This window comes from Phyllobates terribilis, unplaced genomic scaffold (assembly GCF_046119375.1).
Source record: "Phyllobates terribilis strain yellow unplaced genomic scaffold, ASM4611937v1 Scaffold_12__6_contigs__length_324123572, whole genome shotgun sequence".
NCBI lineage: Eukaryota > Metazoa > Chordata > Amphibia > Anura > Dendrobatidae > Phyllobates > Phyllobates terribilis.
Genome location: NW_027362772.1, coordinates 4,255,010 through 4,276,269, shown reverse-complemented (window position 1 = coordinate 4,276,269; position 21,260 = coordinate 4,255,010). Strand labels below are relative to the sequence as shown.

Below are 21,260 nucleotides of genomic sequence, written 5' to 3'. Positions count from 1 at the left end.
TATCAAATTCAGCCTCAATGATTAGCGTCATTGTGCTTTTGGCTTCAGAAACCGTTGGTGATAATAGCCCATAATTGCAGCCATTCACGCGTATTAGAGCTGCCCATACTGTAGGAGAGATGTAGTATTACATGCCAGCCATTATTGCTAGTTGTTTTTCGCTCTGATCCATAGAAGGTAGATTGGAGCATAAAACCTTCCTCACTATGACAGTCATATGTCCTATTAGGCCCTCTAGTCGGTGTTCTTCTAGTGAGACCACCCCTTTTATTCTGCATTGACTTGTGATTTACATGTTTTTCTTAAATCATAGAATGGGAGAGTTGGAAGTTACCTCCTGGGTTTTCTGGTCCGACCCCCTCATTCTTCCTGACAGGCAGAAAGAATCGCTTTCTGAATCTGATAGCGACAATGCTATAAACAGCTTGCCCTCCTCGTCCCCATCATCAGGTATGTATGTACAGCATCAAAAGGTGAATGTTGACTTCAAGGCTCAAATATTTGGTTTTTCTGTATTAGGTCTCCTATGTTGTCCAGGTTTCATGGATCCCAATTATATTTTCCATGGGCCCATACTGTATTTCTATTTCCTTAATTTTATCCAGGAATTGTTTTCATGGATTCTGTAAAATACGTTTTAGCATCCAGGAACTCACTTCAATATAAGAAGACATCGTCTCCTATAGTAGAATATCGCTCATTAGTGATGCACCACGTGGCGGCACACAGGGCGCTTACTGCTCCATATCAGTGATACATCTAATGCCCCTCAGATTAGGTCATGAACGGTATATAGGACTTATTCTGCCCTATAATAATGCAATGCCAGATTATCAGGACTATAGGGGACAGGACTAGAACAATTCTTCTATATACAGTACACAAAGCAGATCCTATAAGAATATTTCTTTACTGAGTTTTTTTACTTTCTGATCAGAATTTACAACTGAAGAGGAAAGAAAATCTGAAATGAATCTGAGTATAGACCAACAAAACTCAGAAAATGGGAAAAAGGGGAAAAAGAGACGAGGTAAGTGTGAGAATCATCTCCATGTTGTGTGATGTTAGTGATGAGAATAAGTCATGGGGAGCAGATGTCATCTGTCAGTGATGGGATTGTCACATGTATGATGGCTGACAATGACCCCGGACATCTGTGTGAATAAGATTCCTCTGCTGTCCGGCCGGCCACACTGACCGCACAGTAGCATCATGTAATATGGAGTCCCATCACTTACATTGTATGTATTTCTCTTCTCTTAGGTTCCATCTTCCGCCGGATCTTATCATCCTGCCGGCGTGGATTATCTAGGGCTGCTCGCGCATTTGCATGCTGTCGCTGTTGCCCAAGTGTCATCTAAAAGACGGAAAAGCTCCGCATCTAGCGGAGTACAGCTGATCCACCATCACTGCTGGACCTGTAAAGAAGGACCTTCACCATCTACCTGTGGCCTTCTAACTGTAACATCTCTACCCGGACTTGTTTCGGTAATGCCTCTGTCACCAGGCTCCGCTGTATCCATACTGCTCGCCTGACTTGGCTTTTTTTACTGATCACCTGGTATCTGACCCGGATTTCTTCCTGACTATGATTTTGTCTACTGATTCTGTCCCTGATTTTGTTCATCCCTTATCCTTCTACCCTATCCCTAATAAAAAAAAAAAACAACTCCTATATTTATTGAGATTTTCTTATATCTATCAAACTTCACTCTGCATTCTGCTAAGCGATAAAAAATACATATTAACACTTCTGCTTTTAAAAGAATTTTAATTATATATATATAGAGAGATCAGGGCTGGAATGGGATGAAAAATGAAAAAGCACGCCTGTCACACAAACCCCACCAGCCCACATACCAAATCACCGCCCCCCTCATCCCATTGAGGCACAATGAGAAGTTCAGCACATTTTGCTTTCTTGTTCATGCCCCTCACCACTCCATTATAGGGGATGTTTATTAAGCCACGTGTGAATGGAGCTGCAATGCGAATGATCGACTACCGCTCCGTTCACCCAGAGCTCTTCAGATCCCTGGTTCTCGGAAACAGTGGGGGTCCCGGCTGTTGGACCCCCAGCAATCAGAAAATTATTCCATATCCCAATGATAGAGGACAATTTCCAAACTTCAGATAACCCCTTTAAACAAGATGTTCAGGATTAATTTTTATTTAACCATAGGATTGTAGACATAGAAAATAATAAACCCATCAGTACTGACCCTCCCCAAAGCCAATGCCACCTCTTCTTCAGCAGAACAGGAGAAGTGGTACTGTGCAGAGTATATATACAGAATAATACAGATAGTGAGAATGACACCCAGTATACAGGACAAGAGAAGTGGTACTGTGCAGTGTATATATACAGAATAATACAGATACTGAGAATTACACCCAGTATACAGGACAAGAGAAGTGGTACTGTGCAGTGTATATATACAGAATAATACAGATACTGAGAATTACACCCAGTATACAGGACAAGAGAAGTGGTACTGTGCAGTGTATATATACAGAATAATACAGATAGTGAGAATTACACCCAGTATACAGGACAAGAGAAGTGGTACTGTGCAGTGTATATATACAGAATAATACAGATACTGAGAATTACACCCAGTATACAGGACAGGAGAAGTGGTACTGTGCAGTGTATATATACAGAATAATACAGATACTGAGAATTACACCCAGTATACAGGACAGGAGAAGTGGCACTGTGCAGTGTATATATACAGAATAATACAGATACTGAGAATTACACCCAGTATACAGGACAAGAGAAGTGGTACTGTGCAGTGTATATATACAGAATAATACAGATACTGAGAATTACACCCAGTATACAGGACAAGAGAAGTGGTACTGTGCAGTGTATATATACAGAATAATACAGATAGTGAGAATTACACCCAGTATACAGGACAGGAGAAGTGGTACTGTGCAGTGTATATATACAGAATAATACAGATAGTGAGAATTACACCCAGTATACAGGACAGGAGAAGTGGTACTGTGCAGTGTATATATACAGAATAATACAGATACTGAGAATGACACCCAGTATACAGGACAAGAGAAGTGGTACTGTGCAGTGTATATATACAGAATAATACAGATACTGAGAATTACACCCAGTATAATATACAGAATAATACAGATACTGAGAATTACACCCAGTATAATATACAGAATAATACAGATACTGAGAATTACACCCAGTATAATATACAGAATAATATAGATACTGAGAATTACATCCACTATTCAGTACAGGAGAAGTGGTACTGTGCAGTGTATATATACAGAATAATACAGATACTGAGAATGACACCCAGTATACAGGACAGGAGAAGTGGTACTGTGCAGTGTATATATACAAAATAATACAGATACTGAGAATTACACCCAGTATACAGGACAGGAGAAGTGGCACTGTGCAGTGTATATATACAGAATAATACAGATACTGAGAATGACACCCAGTATACAGGACAGGAGAAGTGGTACTGTGCAGTGTATATATACAAAATAATACAGATACTGAGAATTACACCCAGTATACAGGACAGGAGAAGTGGCACTGTGCAGTGTATATATGCAGAATAATACAGATACTGAGAATGACACCCAGTATACAGGACAGGAGAAGTGGCACTGTGCAGTGTATATATACAGAATAATACAGATACTGAGAATGACACCCAGTATACAGGACAGGAGAAGTGGTACTGTGCAGTGTATATATACAAAATAATACAGATACTGAGAATTACACCCAGTATACAGGACAAGAGAAGTGGTACTGTGCAGTGTATATATACAGAATAATACAGATACTGAGAATGACACCCAGTATACAGGACAGGAGAAGTGGTACTGTGCAGTGTATATATACAAAATAATACAGATACTGAGAATTACACCCAGTATACAGGACAGGAGAAGTGGCACTGTGCAGTGTATATATACAGAATAATACAAATACTGAGAATTACACCCAGTATACAGGACAAGAGAAGTGGCACTGTGCAGAGTATATATACAGAATAATACAGATACTGAGAATGACACCCAGTATACAGGACAAGAGAAGTGGTACTGTGCAGTGTATATATACAGAATAATACAGATACTGAGAATTACACCCAGCAAACAGGACAGGAGAAGTGGCACTGTGCAGTGTATATATACAGAATAATACAAATACTGAGAATTACACCCAGTATACAGGACAAGAGAAGTGGCACTGTGCAGTGTATATATACAGAATAATACAAATACTGAGAATTACACCCAGTATACAGGACAAGAGAAGTGGTACTGTGCAGTGTATATATACAGAATAATACAGATACTGAGAATTACACCCAGTATACAGGACAAGAGAAGTGGTACTGTGCAGTGTATATATACAGAATAATACAGATACTGAGAATGACACCCAGTATACAGGGCAGGAGAAGTGGTACTGTGCAGTGTATATATACAGAATAATACAGATACTGAGAATTACACCCAGTATACAGGACAGGAGAAGTGGTACTGTGCAGTGTATATATACAGAATAATACAAATACTGAGAATTACACCCAGTATACAGGACAAGAGAAGTGGCACTGTGCAGTGTATATATACAGAATAATACAAATACTGAGAATTACACCCAGTATACAGGACAAGAGAAGTGGTACTGTGCAGTGTATATATACAGAATAATACAGATACTGAGAATTACACCCAGTATACAGGACAAGAGAAGTGGTACTGTGCAGTGTATATATACAGAATAATACAGATACTGAGAATGGCACCCAGTATACAGGGCAGGAGAAGTGGTACTGTGCAGTGTATATATACAGAATAATACAGATACTGAGAATTACACCCAGTATACAGGACAAGAGAAGTGGTACTGTGCAGTGTATATATACAGAATAATACAGATACTGAGAATTACATCCACTATACAGGACAAGAGAAGTGGTACTGTGCAGTGTATATATACAGAATAATACAGATACTGAGAATTACACCCAGTATAATATACAGAATAATACAGATACTGAGAATGACATCCAGTATACAGGACAAGAGAACTGGTACTGTGCAGTGTATATATACAGAATAATACAGATACTGAGAATTACACCCAGTATACAGGACAGGAGAAGTGGCACGGTGCAGTGTATATATACAGAATAATACAGATACTGAGAATTACACCCAGTGTAATATACAGAATAATACAGATACTGAGAACTACACCCAGTATACAGGACAAGAGAACTGGTACTGTGCAGTGTATATATACAGAATAATACAGATACTGAGAATTACACCCAGTATACAGGACAAGAGAAGTGGCACTGTGCAGTGTATATATACAGAATAATACAGATACTGAGAATTACACCCAGTATACAGGACAACAGAAGTGGCACTGTGCAGTGTATATATACAGAATAATACAGATACTGAGAATTACACCCAGTGTAATATACAGAATAATACAGATACTGAGAACTACACCCAGTATACAGGACAAGAGAACTGGTACTGTGCAGTGTATATATACAGAATAATACAGATACTGAGAATGACACCCAGTATACAGGACAAGAGAACTGGTACTGTGCAGTGTATATATACAGAATAATACAGATACTGAGAATTACACCCAGTATACAGGACAAGAGAAGTGGCACTGTGCAGTGTATATATACAGAATAATACAGATACTGAGAATTACACCCAGTATACAGGACAAGAGAAGTGGCACTGTGCAATGTATATATACAGAATAATACAGATACTGAGAATTACACCCAGTGTAATATACAGAATAATACAGATACTGAGAACTACACCCAGTATACAGGACAAGAGAACTGGTACTGTGCAGTGTATATATACAGAATAATACAGATACTGAGAATGACACCCAGTATACAGGACAAGAGAACTGGTACTGTGCAGTGTATATATACAGAATAATACAGATACTGAGAATTACACCCAGTATACAGGACAAGAGAAGTGGTACTGTGCAGTGTATATATACAGAATAATACAGATACTGAGAATGACACCCAGTATAATATACAGAATAATACAGATTGTAAGGCAGCGCTAGTCATCATACTGGGGGTTACTCGCTTCGCTGCGTCAATCAATGCACACGTGCAATGTCTTTACGTTTTTCTCACAATGTTGCAGTTTATTACATCATAAGCCACAGTTCACCAGGTCCAACTCCGTGGCACGCCGACACACATATCTACAACATTCATGAGACAAGTGGCACACAGGCCCACTTGCTCCAGGTTACAGCCTACGGCAAGGTAATAAATTATCAATGACCATAACACAGTCCATGTAACAAAGTGTACTACCTTTGCCGGTTTAGTTGCTGCAGTCCATTTTAATCCGCCACCACTGTGGCTTTGTGGCTTCCCAGGTAGGGGTCTCCAGCCCTCGTTCCCTCAAAGGCCACTGACATCCACACAGGATCCAGGCTCTGCCTTTCAGGACTCTTCCTCAATAATCCGCCACCACTGTGGCTTTGCGGCTTCCCAGGTGGGGGTCTCTAGCCGTCGTTCCCTCAAAGGCCACTGACATCCACACAGGATCCAGGCTCTGCCTTTCAGGACTCTTCCTCAATAATCCGCCACCACTGTGGCTTTGCGGCTTCCCAGGTAGGGGTCTCCAGCCGTCGTTCCCTCAAAGGCCACTGACATCCACACAGGATCCAGGCTCTGCCTTTCAGGACTCTTCCTCAATAATCCGCCACCACTGTGGCTTTGCGGCTTCCCAGGTAGGGGTCTCCAGCCGTCGTTCCCTCAAAGGCCACTGACATCCACACAGGATCCAGGCTCGACCTTTCAGGTACCAGGCTTCACTCCAAAGCCGCTGCCTTCCAAGGCCACTAGCATCCGCACAGGATCCAGTCTTTGCCTTTCAGGCTGCCAGGCTTCACTCGGCCTCACTAGGCCTCTCACAAACGGTGTCCCACACACACGGAGCACAGGCCTCACGCCTCACACCGAACACACCTGTCTCCAATTACCGGGGTTTATATATCCTGTGCACACATACACCCATACTGACAGGACCTTGCTGATGTCACAGTCATGTGATCAGTCAGCTGTGTGTATAGGTCCTGTGTGCTGTCCCAGTCATGTGTACAGACCTTTACTGTGCATACAGGACCTGTGTGATGTCACAGTCATGTGACCAGTCAGTTAAAGGGGAAGGTACATGGTCAGGTAAAACACATCCTGGACCATTTACAGTAATGCTAGCAAGCTGCTGCATTACAAGATACTGAGAATTACACCCAGTATACAGGACAAGAGAAGTGGTACTGTGCAGTGTATATGTAGCACCCTGAGGATTCGGCTGCTACAGGGGTATTACACCTCAAGCCAGAGGTGTGGTATTCCACTCCCGGGTAAGGATGGAGTGTGGAACTGAGCTCAGTTAGCTGCATGCACTACACACATCCCATTTCCGAGGAACAGACCGATGGTACTCCCACTAGAGAAATGTGCAGGTACGACAGTGTCTGTTCCTGGCTGGAGTGGGAGGGGGGTGGAACATCCCAGTAGTGTAGGGGCAGATAGGGGGAGCAGCCTGGGTAAAGTTAGGAGCTCATTGGGTGCTGGTCACCTGAGCTCACACATAGAGGGAGTATATAAGGTGGGAACCATCTTAGATCAGGGTCAGTCTGTCAGTCTTTGTAGAGGAAGAGAGCAGAGGAGAAGAGCAGCTCCAAGGCCTAGAGAGAGAGAGGAGAAAGAAAGATCCAGAGGGGGAGAAAGAAGGAACTCCAAGAGCCCAAATTAGACCAGAGGGTGAAGAGTTGGCAACAGGGTACCGGATCCCAAACTGGCAGAGGCTACAGCACACCTTAGCCAGGAACCGGAGGTCGTGGGCAGGATCGATCTGCCACGATCACCCACTAAATCCACCAGGAAGGCAGACCAGGAATAGGGTCAGGGAACCCAGAGACAAGGGTTTACCACCAAGAGGCCCGAGGGAGCCGGACATAGGTGGATCCCTGGTGGGGAAGGCCAGAGAAGAGGACAGGACAGAAAGGGAGCTCAGGACCACGCTCCAGAATCACCTGGGGGTTGGCCGAGTCCAGGACCTGGTGGACGCAGCACGGCTCGGGTGGTCACTTAAGGCCGGAGTGACCAGAACAACTGCAGTAAGTAAACAAACCCTGAACTGCACAGCCCGACTCTGCGTCTCATTTCCATCCTCGCTGCACCATCACAACCCCCATCCTCTGCAACTGACCCCCTGAGGCTATACCCCTCCCGTTGGGGGTTATACTATCTGAGCTGCACACACATCACCAGCCTCAGCGGACCCTGCTGCAGCGGCGGCCGTATTGACCGCAATTCAACGGGTGGCGTAGTCGACACAAAAGAACATCTAGTAACATCATAAGGACTGCCACACACTGAGCTTGACACCCTGGGCACGGACCGGGTCACAGCCACTCGGAGACTACAACCCCCATCTGATCCGGCTCCGGGTATCCCCAACAACACTGGCCCAGGGGGCGCGTCATATATATACAGAATAATACAGATACTGAGAATGACACCCAGTATACAGGACAAGAGAAGTGGCATTGTGCAGTGTATATATACAGAATAATACAGATACTGAGAATTACACCCAGTATACAGGACAAGAGAAGTAGTACTGTGCAGAGTATATATACAGAATAATACAGATACTGAGAATGACACCCAGTATACAGGACAAGAGAAGTGGTACTGTGCAGTGTATATATACAGAATAATACAGATACTGAGAATTACACCCAGCAAACAGGACAAGAGAAGTAGTACTGTGCAGAGTATATATACAGAATAATACAGATACTGAGAATGACACCCAGTATACAGGACAGGAGAAGTAGTACTGTGCAGAGTATATATACAGAATAATACAGATACTGAGAATTACACCCAGTATACAGGACAGGAGAAGTGGTACTGTGCAGTGTATATATACAGAATAATACAGATACTGAGAATGACACCCAGTATACAGGACAGGAGAAGTGGTACTGTGCAGTGTATATATACAGAATAATACAGATACTGAGAATTACACCCAGTATACAGGACAAGAGAAGTAGTACTATGCAGAGTATATATACAGAATAATACAGATACTGAGAATGACACCAAGTATAATATACAGAATAATACAGATACTGAGAATTACACCCAGTATACAGGACAAGAGAAGTGGTACTGTGCAGTGTATATATACAGAATAATACAGATACTGAGAATTACATCCACTATACAGGACAAGAGAAGTGGTACTGTGCAGTGTATATCTATATATATAATCGTCTTATCCCGTCTGTCTGTCTGTCTGTCTGTCTGTCTGTGTGTCTGTCGGTGTGTCTGTCTGTCCAGGAAATCCCGCGTCGCTCATTGGTCCGGCAGCGGCCAATCAGCGCCGGGGGATTTCTAAAAAAAGATGGCGGCCGTTAACAGCTCATCTGCGGGACGGAGCTGAGCGGCGATGCAGCCGGGAGATGAGTGCCGCGAGGCGCTCATCTCCCGGCCGGCAACAGCAGAAGGAACCCGACCGCCGGACCCATCTGCGGGAAGGAGATGCAGCAGGGAGATGAGCGGCGCGAGGCGCTCATCTCCCGGCCGGTAGCAGCGGAAGGACCGCCGGCGCCGCTGACCTCCATGCGGAAGGGAGGACCGGGGACCAGCGCTGCGGGTCGGGATACTTCTGCTGCGAGCGCCCGTGATGTCCCGGGTTCTCGCAGCGTAAGTAGCCGCACAGGCAGCGCCGCTCCCCGGTCCTCACCAAGACGATTCGATGATTGGTCGGGGTCTTCGGACCCGACCAATCACTGATCTTTGCGCAAAACTTAAACACCGCTGTGCTGATTGGTCGCCGACGCTGCCCGCGACCAATCACCGATTTGGGCGCCAAATTTAAATATCGGCCGCGACCAATCACCACAGCGGTGTTTAAATGTGGAGCCAAGATCGGTGATTGGTCGCGGCCGATATTTAAATTTGGCGCCCAAATCGGTGATTGGTCGCGGCCGATATTTAAATTTGGCGCCCAAATCGGTGATTGGTCGCGGTCAGCGTCCGCGACCAATCAGCACAATAGTGTTTAACTTTGGCGCCAAGATCAGTCATTGGTCGCGGGCCAAGACAGCGACCAATCACCGATTTGTGCGGCAATTTTAAATAGCGTCCGCGACCAATTGGATGTCAGCGCCGCTGCCTGTGCGGATACTTCCGCTGCAAGAACCCGGGACATGAGCGGGCGCTCGCAGCAGAAGTATCCAGATTTGCAGCGCCGCTCCCCGGTCCTCCCTTCACACCCTAGCCACTGATGTCCCCACTGTATCCGCATGGTGTTACAAAGGTCCGGAAATTTGTGTTAAAAATCGCTGATTGGTCGCGGGCGCTGCCCGCGACCAATCACCTGTTTGGGCGCCAAATTTAAATATCGGCCGCGACCAATCAGCACAGCGGTGTTTAAATGTGGAGCCAAGATCGGTGATTGGTCGCGGCCGATATTTAAATTTGGCGCCCAAATCGGTGATTGGTCGCGGGCAGTGCCAGCGACCAATCAGCGATTTTTAACACAAATGTCCGGACCTTTGTAACACCATGCGGATACTGTGGGGACATCAGCGGCTAGAGTGTGAAGGGAGGACCGGGGAGCGGCGCTGCGGGTCGGGATACTTCTTCTGCCAGCGCCCGCTCATGTCCCGGGTTATCGGAGCGGAACTACCCGCACAGGCAGCGCCGCTGACATCCATGCGGCTATGGTGTGAAGGGAGGACGGGGGAGCGGCGCTGACATCCAATTGGTCGCGGACGCTATTTAAAAGTGCCGCACAAATCGGTGATTGGTCGCGGTCTTGTCCAACGACCAATCACGGATCTTGCCGCAAAAGTTAAACACTACGGTGCTGATTGGTCGTGGATGCTGCCCGCGACCAATCACCGATTTGGGCGCCACATTCAAATATCGGCCGCGACCAATCACCGATCTTGGCTCCACACCGACGTGCGGATTGGTCACGGACGCTATTTAAATGTGGCGCCAAAATCGGTGATTGGTCGTGCCCAGCGTCGGCGACCAATCAGCACAGCGGTGTTTAAATGTGGAGCCAAGATCGGTGATTGGTCGCGGCCGATATTTAAATTTGGCGCCCAAATCGGTGATTGGTCGCGGGCAGCGTCCGCGACCAATCAGCACAGTACTGTTTAACTTTGGCCGCAAGATCAGTGATTGGTCGCGGGCCAAGTCGGCGACCAATCACCGATTTGTGCGGCACATTTAAATAGCGGCCGCGACCAATTGGATGTCAGCGCCGCTCCCCGGTCCTCCCTTCACGCCCTAGCCGCATGGATGTCAGCACCGCTGCCTGTGCGGGACATGAGCGGGCACTCGGAGCAGAAGTATCCCGACCCGCAGCGCCGCTCCCCGGTCCTCCCTTCACACCCTAGCCGCTGATGTCCCCACAGTATCCGCATGGTGTTACAAAGGTCCGGACAGTTGTGTTAAAAATCGCTGATTGGACGCGGACGCCGGACGCGTCCAATCAGCGAGATTGGCGCCAAGTTTAAACAATGCTCTGCTGATTGGTTGCGGACTCCAGCCGCGACCAATCAACGAGATTGGCGCCAAATTTAAGCAACGCTCTGCTGATTGGTCGCTGTCGCCGGCCTCGACCAATCAGCGATTTTGGCGCCAAATTTAAACAACGCTCTGCTGTTTGGTCGCGGCCGGCGACCAATCAGCGATTTTGGCGCCAAATTTAAACCCCGCTCTGCATCGCTCTGCTGATTGGTCGCGGTCGGCGGCCGCGACCAGTCAGCAGTATTGGCGCCAAATTTAAACACCGCTCTGCTGATTGGTCGCGACTAATCAGCGATTTTGGTGCCAAATTTAAACACGCTCTCCAGTCTTCACTAACACGGTTCGCTGATCGGTCGCGGCCGCCGCCCACGACCAATCATCGATATTGCCGCCAAATTTAAACACCGCTTTGCTGATTGGTCGCGTTCGGCAACCGCGACCAATCAGCGATTTTGGCCCCAAATTTAAACACAGCTCTGCTGATTGCACCCGGTCGGCCGCATACCTATTCTAGAATACCTGATGCATTAGAATCGGGCCACCATCTAGTCTATATATATAATCGTCTTATCCCGTCTCATCTCCCAGCCGGCAACAGCAGAAGGAACCCGACCGCCGGACCCATCTGCGGGACGGAGATGCAGCAGGGACATGAGCGGCGCGAGGCGCTCATCTCCCGGCCGGTAGCAGCGGTAGCAGCGGAAGGACCGCCGGCGTCGCTGACCTCCATGCGGAAGAGAGGACCGGGGAGCGGCGCTGCAGGTCGGGATACTTCTCCTGCGAGCGCCTGCTCATGTCCCGGGTTCTCGCAGCGGAAGTAACCGCACAGGCAGCGCCGCTCCCCGGTCCTCACCAAGACGATTCGATGATTGGTCGCGGTCTTCGGACCCGACCAATCACCGATCTTGGCTCCAGATTTAAACACCGCTGTGCTGATTGGTCGCCGACGCTGCCCGCGACCAATCACCGATTTGGGTGCAACATTTAAATATCGGCCGCGACCAATCAGCACAGCGGTGTTTAAATCTGGAGCCAAGATCGGTGATTGGTCGCGGCCGATATTTAAATTTGGCGCCCAAATGGGTGATTGGTCGCGGGCAGCGTCCGCGACCAATGAGCACAGTAGTGGTTAACTTTAGCCGCAAGATCAGTGATTGGGCGCGGTCTTGGCCCGCGACCAATCACCGATTTGTGCGGCACATTTAAATAGCGGCCGCGACCAATTGGATGTCAGCGCCGCTCCCCAGTCCTCCCTTCACACCCTAGCCGCATGAATGTCAGCGGCGCTGCCTGTGCGGATACTTCCGCTGCGAGAACCCGGGACATGAGAGGGCGCTCGCAGCAGAAGTATCCCTACCCGCAACGCCGCTCCCCGGTCCTCCCTTCACACCCTAGCCGCTGATGTCCCCACAGTATCCGCATGGTGTTACAAAGATCCGGACATTTGTGTTAAAAATCGCTGATTGGTCGCCGGCGGTGCCCGCGACCAATCACCGATTTGGGCGCCAAATTTAAATATCGGCCGCGACCAATCACCGATCTTGGCTCCACATTTAAACACCGCTGTACTGATTGGTCGCGGCCGATATTTAAATTTGGCGCCCAAATCGGTGATTGGTCGCGGGCAGCGGCCGCGACCAATCAGCAGAGCGGTGTTTAACTTTAGCGCCAAGATCACTGATTGGTCGCGTGCGGAGAGCGCAACCAATCAGCGAATCATATTGGTGAGGAGCTGGGAGGCGGAATCGTATTAGTGAGGACCGGGGAGCGCCGCTACCTGTGCGGCTACTTCCGCTGGGAGAACCCGGGACATGAGCGACTGCTCGCAGCAGAAGTATCCCGACCCGCAGCGCCGCTCCCCGGTCCTCCCTTCACACCCTAACCGCTGATCTCCCCACAGTATGCGCATGGTGTTACAAAGATCCGGACATTTGTGTTAAAAATCGCTGATTGGTCGCTGGCGCTGCCCGCGACCAATCACCGATTTGGGCGCCAATTTTAAATATCGGCCGCGACCAATCAGCACAGCGGTGTTTAAATCTGGAGCCAAGATTGGTGATTGGTCGCGTCCGATATTTAAATTTGGCGCCCAAATTGGTGATTGGTCGCGGACAGCGCCAGCGACCAATCAGCGATTTTAACACAAATGCCGCGACCAATCAGCAGTATTGTCGCCAAATTTAAACACCTCTTTGCTGATTGGTCGCGGTCGCGACTAATCAGCGATTTTGGTGCCAAATTTAAACACGCTCTCCAGTTCTCACTAACACGGTTCGCAGATTGGTCGCGGCCGCCGCCCGCGACCAATCACCGATATTGCCGCCAAATTTAAACACCGCTTTGCTGATTGGTCGCGGTTGCCGAACGCGACCAATCAGCGATTTGGGCGCCAAATTTAAACGCCGCTCTGCTAATTGCGCCCCGTCGGCCGCATACCTATTCTAGAATACCCGATGCGTTCGAATCGGGCCACCATCTAGTATACAGAATAATACAGATACTGAGAATTACACCCAGTATACAGGATAGGAGAAGTGGTACTGTGCAGTGTATATATACAGAATAATACAGATACTAAGAATGACACCCAGTATAATATACAGAATAATACAGATACTGAGAATTACACCCAGTATACAGGACAAGAGAACTGGTACTGTGCAGTGTATATATACAGAATAATACAGATACTGAGAATGACACCCAGTATAATATATAGAATAATACAGATACTGAGAATTACACCCAGTATAATATACAGAATAATACAGATACTGAGAATTACACCCAGTATACAGGACAAGAGAAGTGGTACTGTGCAGTGTATATATACAGAATAATACAAATACTGAGAATTACATCCACGATTCAGGACAGGAGAAGTGGTACTGTGCAGTGTATATATACAGAATAATACAGATACTGAGAATTACATCCACTATACAGGACAAGAGAAGTGGTACTGTGCAGTGTATATATACAGAATAATACAGATACTGAGAATGACACCCAGTATACAGGACAAGAGAAGTGGTACTGTGCAGTGTATATATACAGAATAATACAGATACTGAGAATTACATCCACTATACAGGACAGGAGAAGTGGTACTGTGCAGTGTATATATACAGAATAATACAGATACTGAGAATTACATCCACTATTCAGGACAGGAGAAGTGGTACTGTGCAGTGTATATATACAGAATAATACAGATACTGAGAATTACATCCACTATACAGGACAAGAGAAGTGGTACTGTGCAGTGTATATATACAGAATAATGCAAATACTGAGAATTACATCCACAATTCAGGACAGGAGAAGTGGTACTGTGCAGTGTTTATATACAGAATAATACAGATACTGAGAATTACATCCACTATACAGGACAAGAGAAGTGGTACTGTGCAGTGTATATATACAGAATAATACAGATACTGAGAATGACACCCAGTATAATATACAGAATAATACAGATACTGAGAATTACACCCAGTATAATATACAGAATAATATAGATACTGAGAATTACATCCACTATACAGGACAGGAGAAGTGGTACTGTGCAGTGTATATATACATAATAATACAGATACTGAGAATTACATCCACTATTCAGGACAGGAGAAGTGGTACTGTGCAGTGTATATGTATTTCACCCAAAATTGTACTAATAAAAGCATCATCTAGCCAAGGCAAAAATAAGCCATCACACAGCTCCAGTATATAGAGGAAATGTCCAGTGCGCTGTAGTATATAGAGGATGTGTCCCGTGTGGTGTAGTATATAGAGGATGTGTCCCGTGTGGTGTTGTATATAGAGGATCTGTCCCGTGTGGTGTAGTGTATAGAGGATGTGTCCCGTGTGGTGTAGTATATAGAGGATCTGTCCCGTGTGGTGTAGTGTATAGAGCATGTGTCCCGTGTGGTGTAGTATATAGAGGATGTGTCCCGTGTGGTGTAGTATATAGAGGATGTGTCCCGTGTGGTGTAGTATATAGAGGATGTGTCCCGTGTGGTGTAGTATATAGAGGATGTGTCCCGTGTGGTGTAGTATATAGAGGATCTGTCCTGTGCGCTGTAGTATATAGAGGATGTGTCCCGTGTGGTGTAGTATATAGAGGATGTGTCCCGTGTGGTGTAGTATATAGAGGATGTGTCCCGTGTGGTGTAGTATATAGAGGATGTGTCCCGTGTGGTGTAGTATATAGAGGATGTGTCCCGTGTGGTGTAGTATATAGAGGATCTGTCCTGTGCGCTGTAGTATATAGAGGATGTGTCCCGTGTGGTGTAGTATATAGAGGATGTGTCCCGTGTTGTGTAGTATGTTATGCACACACCTGGGCTGACTGGCATGTGCGTGATTTAGTGATTCCACTGTGCCATGAACAGAGAGTGCCTGGAGGGGCGTAACTAAGTATCAACCCGATCCGACCAAGTTCGCACGACGGCTAACGACGCCGTGCACCAGGGAGGAACCGAGCAGTGGGACCAGGTGCTACTCCAGGCCAGATCCCGGACACGGCTGTTGACCCACACCGGGGAATACAGGAACAGGCGGGTTACGCTTGCACACAGACAGGTGGGTATTGGCATGCACGGCTGGAGTGCAGACAGGAGGATACTGGCAGGCACGGCTGTTATGCAGACAGGAGGGTACTGACCAGTGCGGCTGGCGTGCAGACGGGGAGGTACTAGCAGGTTGGAGCACAGGCTGGATAGAGTCCAGTACAGACTGGGATACAGGAACAGAACCGCAGATGCGGTAGACAAGCAGAGCAGAGAGGTACCGCCGGAGTGGTGGGAAAGGCGGAGCAGAGAGGTACCGCTGGAGCTGTGAGCAAGCAGAGCAGGGAGAAACCGCCGGAGCGGTGAGCAAGGCAGAGCAGGCAGGATCCGCCGGAGCGGTGAGCAAGGCAGAGCAGGCAGGAACCGCCGGAGCAGTGAGCAAGGCAGAGTAGGCAGGAACCGCTGGAGCGGTGAGCAAGGCAGAGCAGGCAGGAACCGCCGGAGTGGTGAGCAAGGCAGAGCAGACAGGAGCCGCCGGAGTGGTTAGCAAGGCAGAGCAGGCAGGACCCGCCGGAGCGGTGAGCAAGGCAGAGCAGGCAGGAACCGCTCGAGTGGTGAGCAAGGCAGAGCAGGCAGGACCCGCCGGAGCGGTGAGCAAGGCAGAGCAGGCAGGAACCACTGGAGCGGTGAGCAAGGCAGAGCAGGCAGGAACCGCCGGAGCGGTGAGCAAGGCAGAGAAGAGGGGACAGGGCTCTGTTCACACGGAACAGACTGGAAGGGAAAGGCAGAACCAGATATACACAAGATACTTGCAATGAAGTAGCGAGTGGACTCTAAACTCACAAACGGAAGTACAGCGACAACGAGTAGGAGTTAGGTGCAGGTTCAGACTCTGCAGAAAAAGGGAAGGTATGGACATAGAGAAAAACAGGTAACAGGCTTGGAGAGTGTTCAGACAGGAACTGAGTGTTCAGACAGGAACTGACACTGCAGCGAGATACAGGAGCGAGTCTGGGTATGCGGCCCCCAGAATGGCGGACAAACAGGCTAGAAGACACAGATAACAGGTCTGGGTATGCGGCCCCCAGAAGGCGGGACGAACAGGCTAGGAGCGTGTTCAGACAGGCCTGGGAATACAGCCTCCAGGAAGGCGGACAGGCAGGAAAAACAGAACAGGACCGAGCACATCAGGCAAGAAGCCCTCGGAGGATAAGAGTTGCTCAAGCACCAGCTTCAAGGTGGAGCTGATTTAAATATCCAGTGACAGACAGCAATAGGCTGAGGACGCATTAGGGGTGTGCCCACAACAGCTACAAAAAACAGGAAGTAACCGGGCTGCTGCCCTAAGCAGTCAGAACAGAGACAAACAGACAGCATGAATAGAAGCTAGGCTAGCAGACTGGACTGAAGATCAAGTTTGCAATCTTGCATAGTGAGAGATGGTGCACCATGCAAGCCCGCCACCAGGTATGTTACAGTGTATATAGAGGATCTGTCCCGTGTGGTGTAGTATATAGAGGATGTGTCCCGTGTGGTGTAGTATATAGAGGATGTGTCCCGTGTGGTGTAGTATATAGAGGATGTGTCACATGATGCGTAGTATATAGAGGATGTGTCCCTTGTGGTGTAGTATATAGAGGATCTGTCAGCTCTCCTGTGTGGTGTAGTATATAGAGGATCTGTCCTGTGCGCTGTAGTATATAGAGGATGTGTCCCGTGTGGTGTAGTGTACAGAGGATCTGTCGGCTCTCCTGTGGGGTGTAGTATATAGAGGATCTGTCCTGTGCGCTGTAGTATATAGAGGATGTGTCCCGTGTGGTGTAGTATATAGAGGATCTGTCCCGTGTGGTGTAGTATATAGAGGATGTGTCCCGTGTGGTGTAGTATATAGAGGATGTGTCCCGTGTGGTGTAGTATATAGAGGATGTGTCACATGATGCGTAGTATATAGAGGATGTGTCCCTTGTGGTGTAGTATATAGAGGATCTGTCAGCTCTCCTGTGTGGTGTAGTATATAGAGGATCTGTCCTGTGCGCTGTAGTATATAGAGGATGTGTCCCGTGTGGTGTAGTGTACAGAGGATCTGTCGGCTCTCCTGTGGGGTGTAGTATATAGAGGATCTGTCCTGTGCGCTGTAGTATATAGAGGATGTGTCCCGTGTGGTGTAGTATATAGAGGATCTGTCCCGTGTGGTGTAGTATATAGAGGATGTGTCCCGTGTGGTGTAGTATATAGAGGATGTGTCCTATGTGGTGTAGTATATAGAGGATGTGTCACATGATGTGTAGTATATAGAGGATGTGTCCCTTGTGGTGTAGTATATAGAGGATCTGTCAGCTCTCCTGTGTGGTGTAGTATATAGAGGATCTGTCCTGTGCGCTGTAGTATATAGAGGATGTGTCCCTTGTGGTGTAGTATATAGAGGATGTGTCACATGATGTGTAGTATACAGAGGATCTGTCCCGTGTGGTGTAGTGTATAGAGGATCTGTCGCCTCTCCTGTGTGGTGTAGTATATAGAGGATCTGTCCCGTGTGGTGTAGTGTATAGAGGATCTGTCGGCTCTCCTGTGTGGTGTAGTATATAGAGGATCTGTCCTGTGTGGTGTAGTATATAGAGGATCTGTCCCATGTGGTGTAGTATATAGAGGATCTGTGCCGTGTGGTGTAGTGTATAGAGGATCTGTCGGCTCTCCTGTGTGGTGTAGTATATAGAGGATGTGTCACTTGTGGTGTAGTATATAGAGGATGTGTCCCGTGTGGTGTAGTATATAGAGGATGTGTCCTGTGTGGTGTAGTATATAGAGGATGTGTCCCGTGTGGTGTAGTGTATAGAGTATCTGTCGGCTCTCCTGTGTGGTGTAGTATATAGAGGATCTGTTCTGTGCGCTGTAATATATAGAGGATGTGTGGCGCCCTGCTGCGCAATAGTGCCACAGATCCTAGAGGGGTGCTTGGACGGATTTCTCCACAAAAGGCCCTCAGAGCATACACACACCTCCACCCTACCTCAGACCACCAGATGGAGCCCGGATAGGGACATATATATACGGAGGGTGGAGTTAGGCAGTCAGAACAGAGCAGGAAGCTCCTGCAAGCACAGCCTGTGAGTCTGCTGCAGCCACAGAGCAGAACAGTCTAGTTGTGTTTTAGTGTAGGCTCAGACACAGAAACAGGTCTGCAGCCAGTTCCTGCAGGAGTCAGTCTGCAGAGGTAGGCCAAGCTAGACTCAAGTAGCTCAGGTTAGTGAGCTTAAGGTGTACCAACGCCATAAGAGCGGTGAAGCGCAGCCTGCCAGCTGCTAGTGTGTATAGCCTAGTGAGGGCCCCGAGTAGGCTGAAGGCTAGTGGAGTGAGTAGCATTGGGGGCAGAGGAGCTGTACAAGCTCACCCCAGAAACATATACCGGACACCGGGTCCGCGTCTACAGGGCCATATATTCCCCTGTAGAGACAACCGGATTCCCTGGAAGACTTCAGGTCCCAGGATCACCCAAGAGCTGATACGTACCGAAGCCAGGAGTCACGGAGGCCCCGCAAGCAGGGAGTGTGAACTCCAAGAGAAGGCCCTATCAGAAGATCAGCAGGTGCAGGACAGTGACAAAGTTAGGCCTAGCTCCAGGCAGGTCAGAAACTTATTACACAAAGGCAAGAAACAGGAGGCCCTATACCTGCTCACTGGGGAGAATCCTGATATGCACCCTTCACCCTATAGTGCTCCGGAATGTGCCTGAATTTCCACCAGTAAAAGGTACTGAAGTGAACTGTATGTGGTTGCCAATCCTTCTTCAGACCCGGCTGGGTCCCCTCTGTCCTGCATCCCTACATTTACACTGCCCTGAGGCCCAGCTCCACCTGTGGGGAGCTATACCACCCAAGCTGCCTTAACACCGGCCTCAGCGAACTGCCGCAGCGCTGGTGATCCCCACCAGACACCACAGGTGGCGTCACGAACTTTCACATAATTATCCACCTTTTTAAAGAGAGGCCCAGGGTACGGGCCCGGGAGCCGACTACCGCGACATCCCCCAAGGCCAGGCATCAAGGCCCAGGCGCCAAGTACATCCCCATCCCCTGGGCTCGTCATCTCTTTCCTGGCGTCACGAACAGGATAGCTTGCCCGCGGCTACGGAAGGAGTTGTGCCCGTTGCCACCGGGTACTGTGCGCCTTTATTCACGAACTGTATATTGTACTGTGGCGAAGATTGACGCCATTGTTACGTCACTGTGCGAGAAGAAGGGCGTAACCACGCGAAAACTAGGAGGCGTACCTGTGTAACCGCGCGAAGTCTCTGACACGCCCCACGCACTGACGCAGCGTCAGGTCCTGGCAGGAAGCCCCAACGCACACTCTGACGTAAGACGAGAAGCGACGCAAGGTCCTATCCGAAGACCGTCACCTGCAGAGCTGCGGCCTACGGAAAAAGAAGGTAGGCCACGGTTCGCTAGGGGGGTGCCAGGATGTCGCAGGAGCAGCCCGATACCGGGGTTCGGGTCGAGAACCCCGATGATCCCACCGGGGATGATGCCGCGCGGGATGGAGCAACCGCCCCATCAACAGGGCCTGTAGCGCCTATCGTACCATTGACTTTACAGTACATGCCTGGAGCAAAGTGGCTCCCCCAGTACAGCGGCAAGCCAGACACCCTGTCTGGATTCAAGCGAAAAATATGCAGCATACTGGACATGTATTCTATGATGGGCAAACAAAGAGCTGCACTTGTTGTGGGACAATTGACTGGTGCTGCGGAGAGAGAAGTAGAGACTTGGTCGGCCGCAGACCAGGAGTCAGTGTCCGTAATCTTCAAAAAGTTACAAACTTCTTTGAGGCAGACCTCCAGATGAGGTTCTACCACTGCTCACAGAAACCGGTGGACAGTGTTCGGGACTATGCCTGCCGTTTGCAAGGGGCCCTGCGGGCTCTGAAACAGGTCAGTCCAACCAGCATAACTGATGAAAGTAAAATGCTAAAAGAACAATTTGTCCGGGGGCTGAGGTCCCAAGAGGAGAGCAGGACTGTGCGTTGGTGGTCCTTGGATCATCCAGATGCTACCTTTAAGGACATGGCTATAAAGGAACTGCAACCCCTGGAAACA

The 21,260-nt window shown here is 48.2% G+C and overlaps 1 long non-coding RNA gene across 1 annotated transcript; it reads left to right on the top strand.

The window, feature by feature from the left end:
* Positions 1-363: 363 nt before the first annotated feature.
* On the top strand, positions 364-1,669 carry LOC141172918 (uncharacterized). The gene is made up of 3 exons (XR_012252547.1): positions 364-450; positions 938-1,030; positions 1,264-1,669. It is a non-coding gene; the product is annotated as an uncharacterized lncRNA (long non-coding RNA).
* Positions 1,670-21,260: the final 19,591 nt, after the last annotated feature.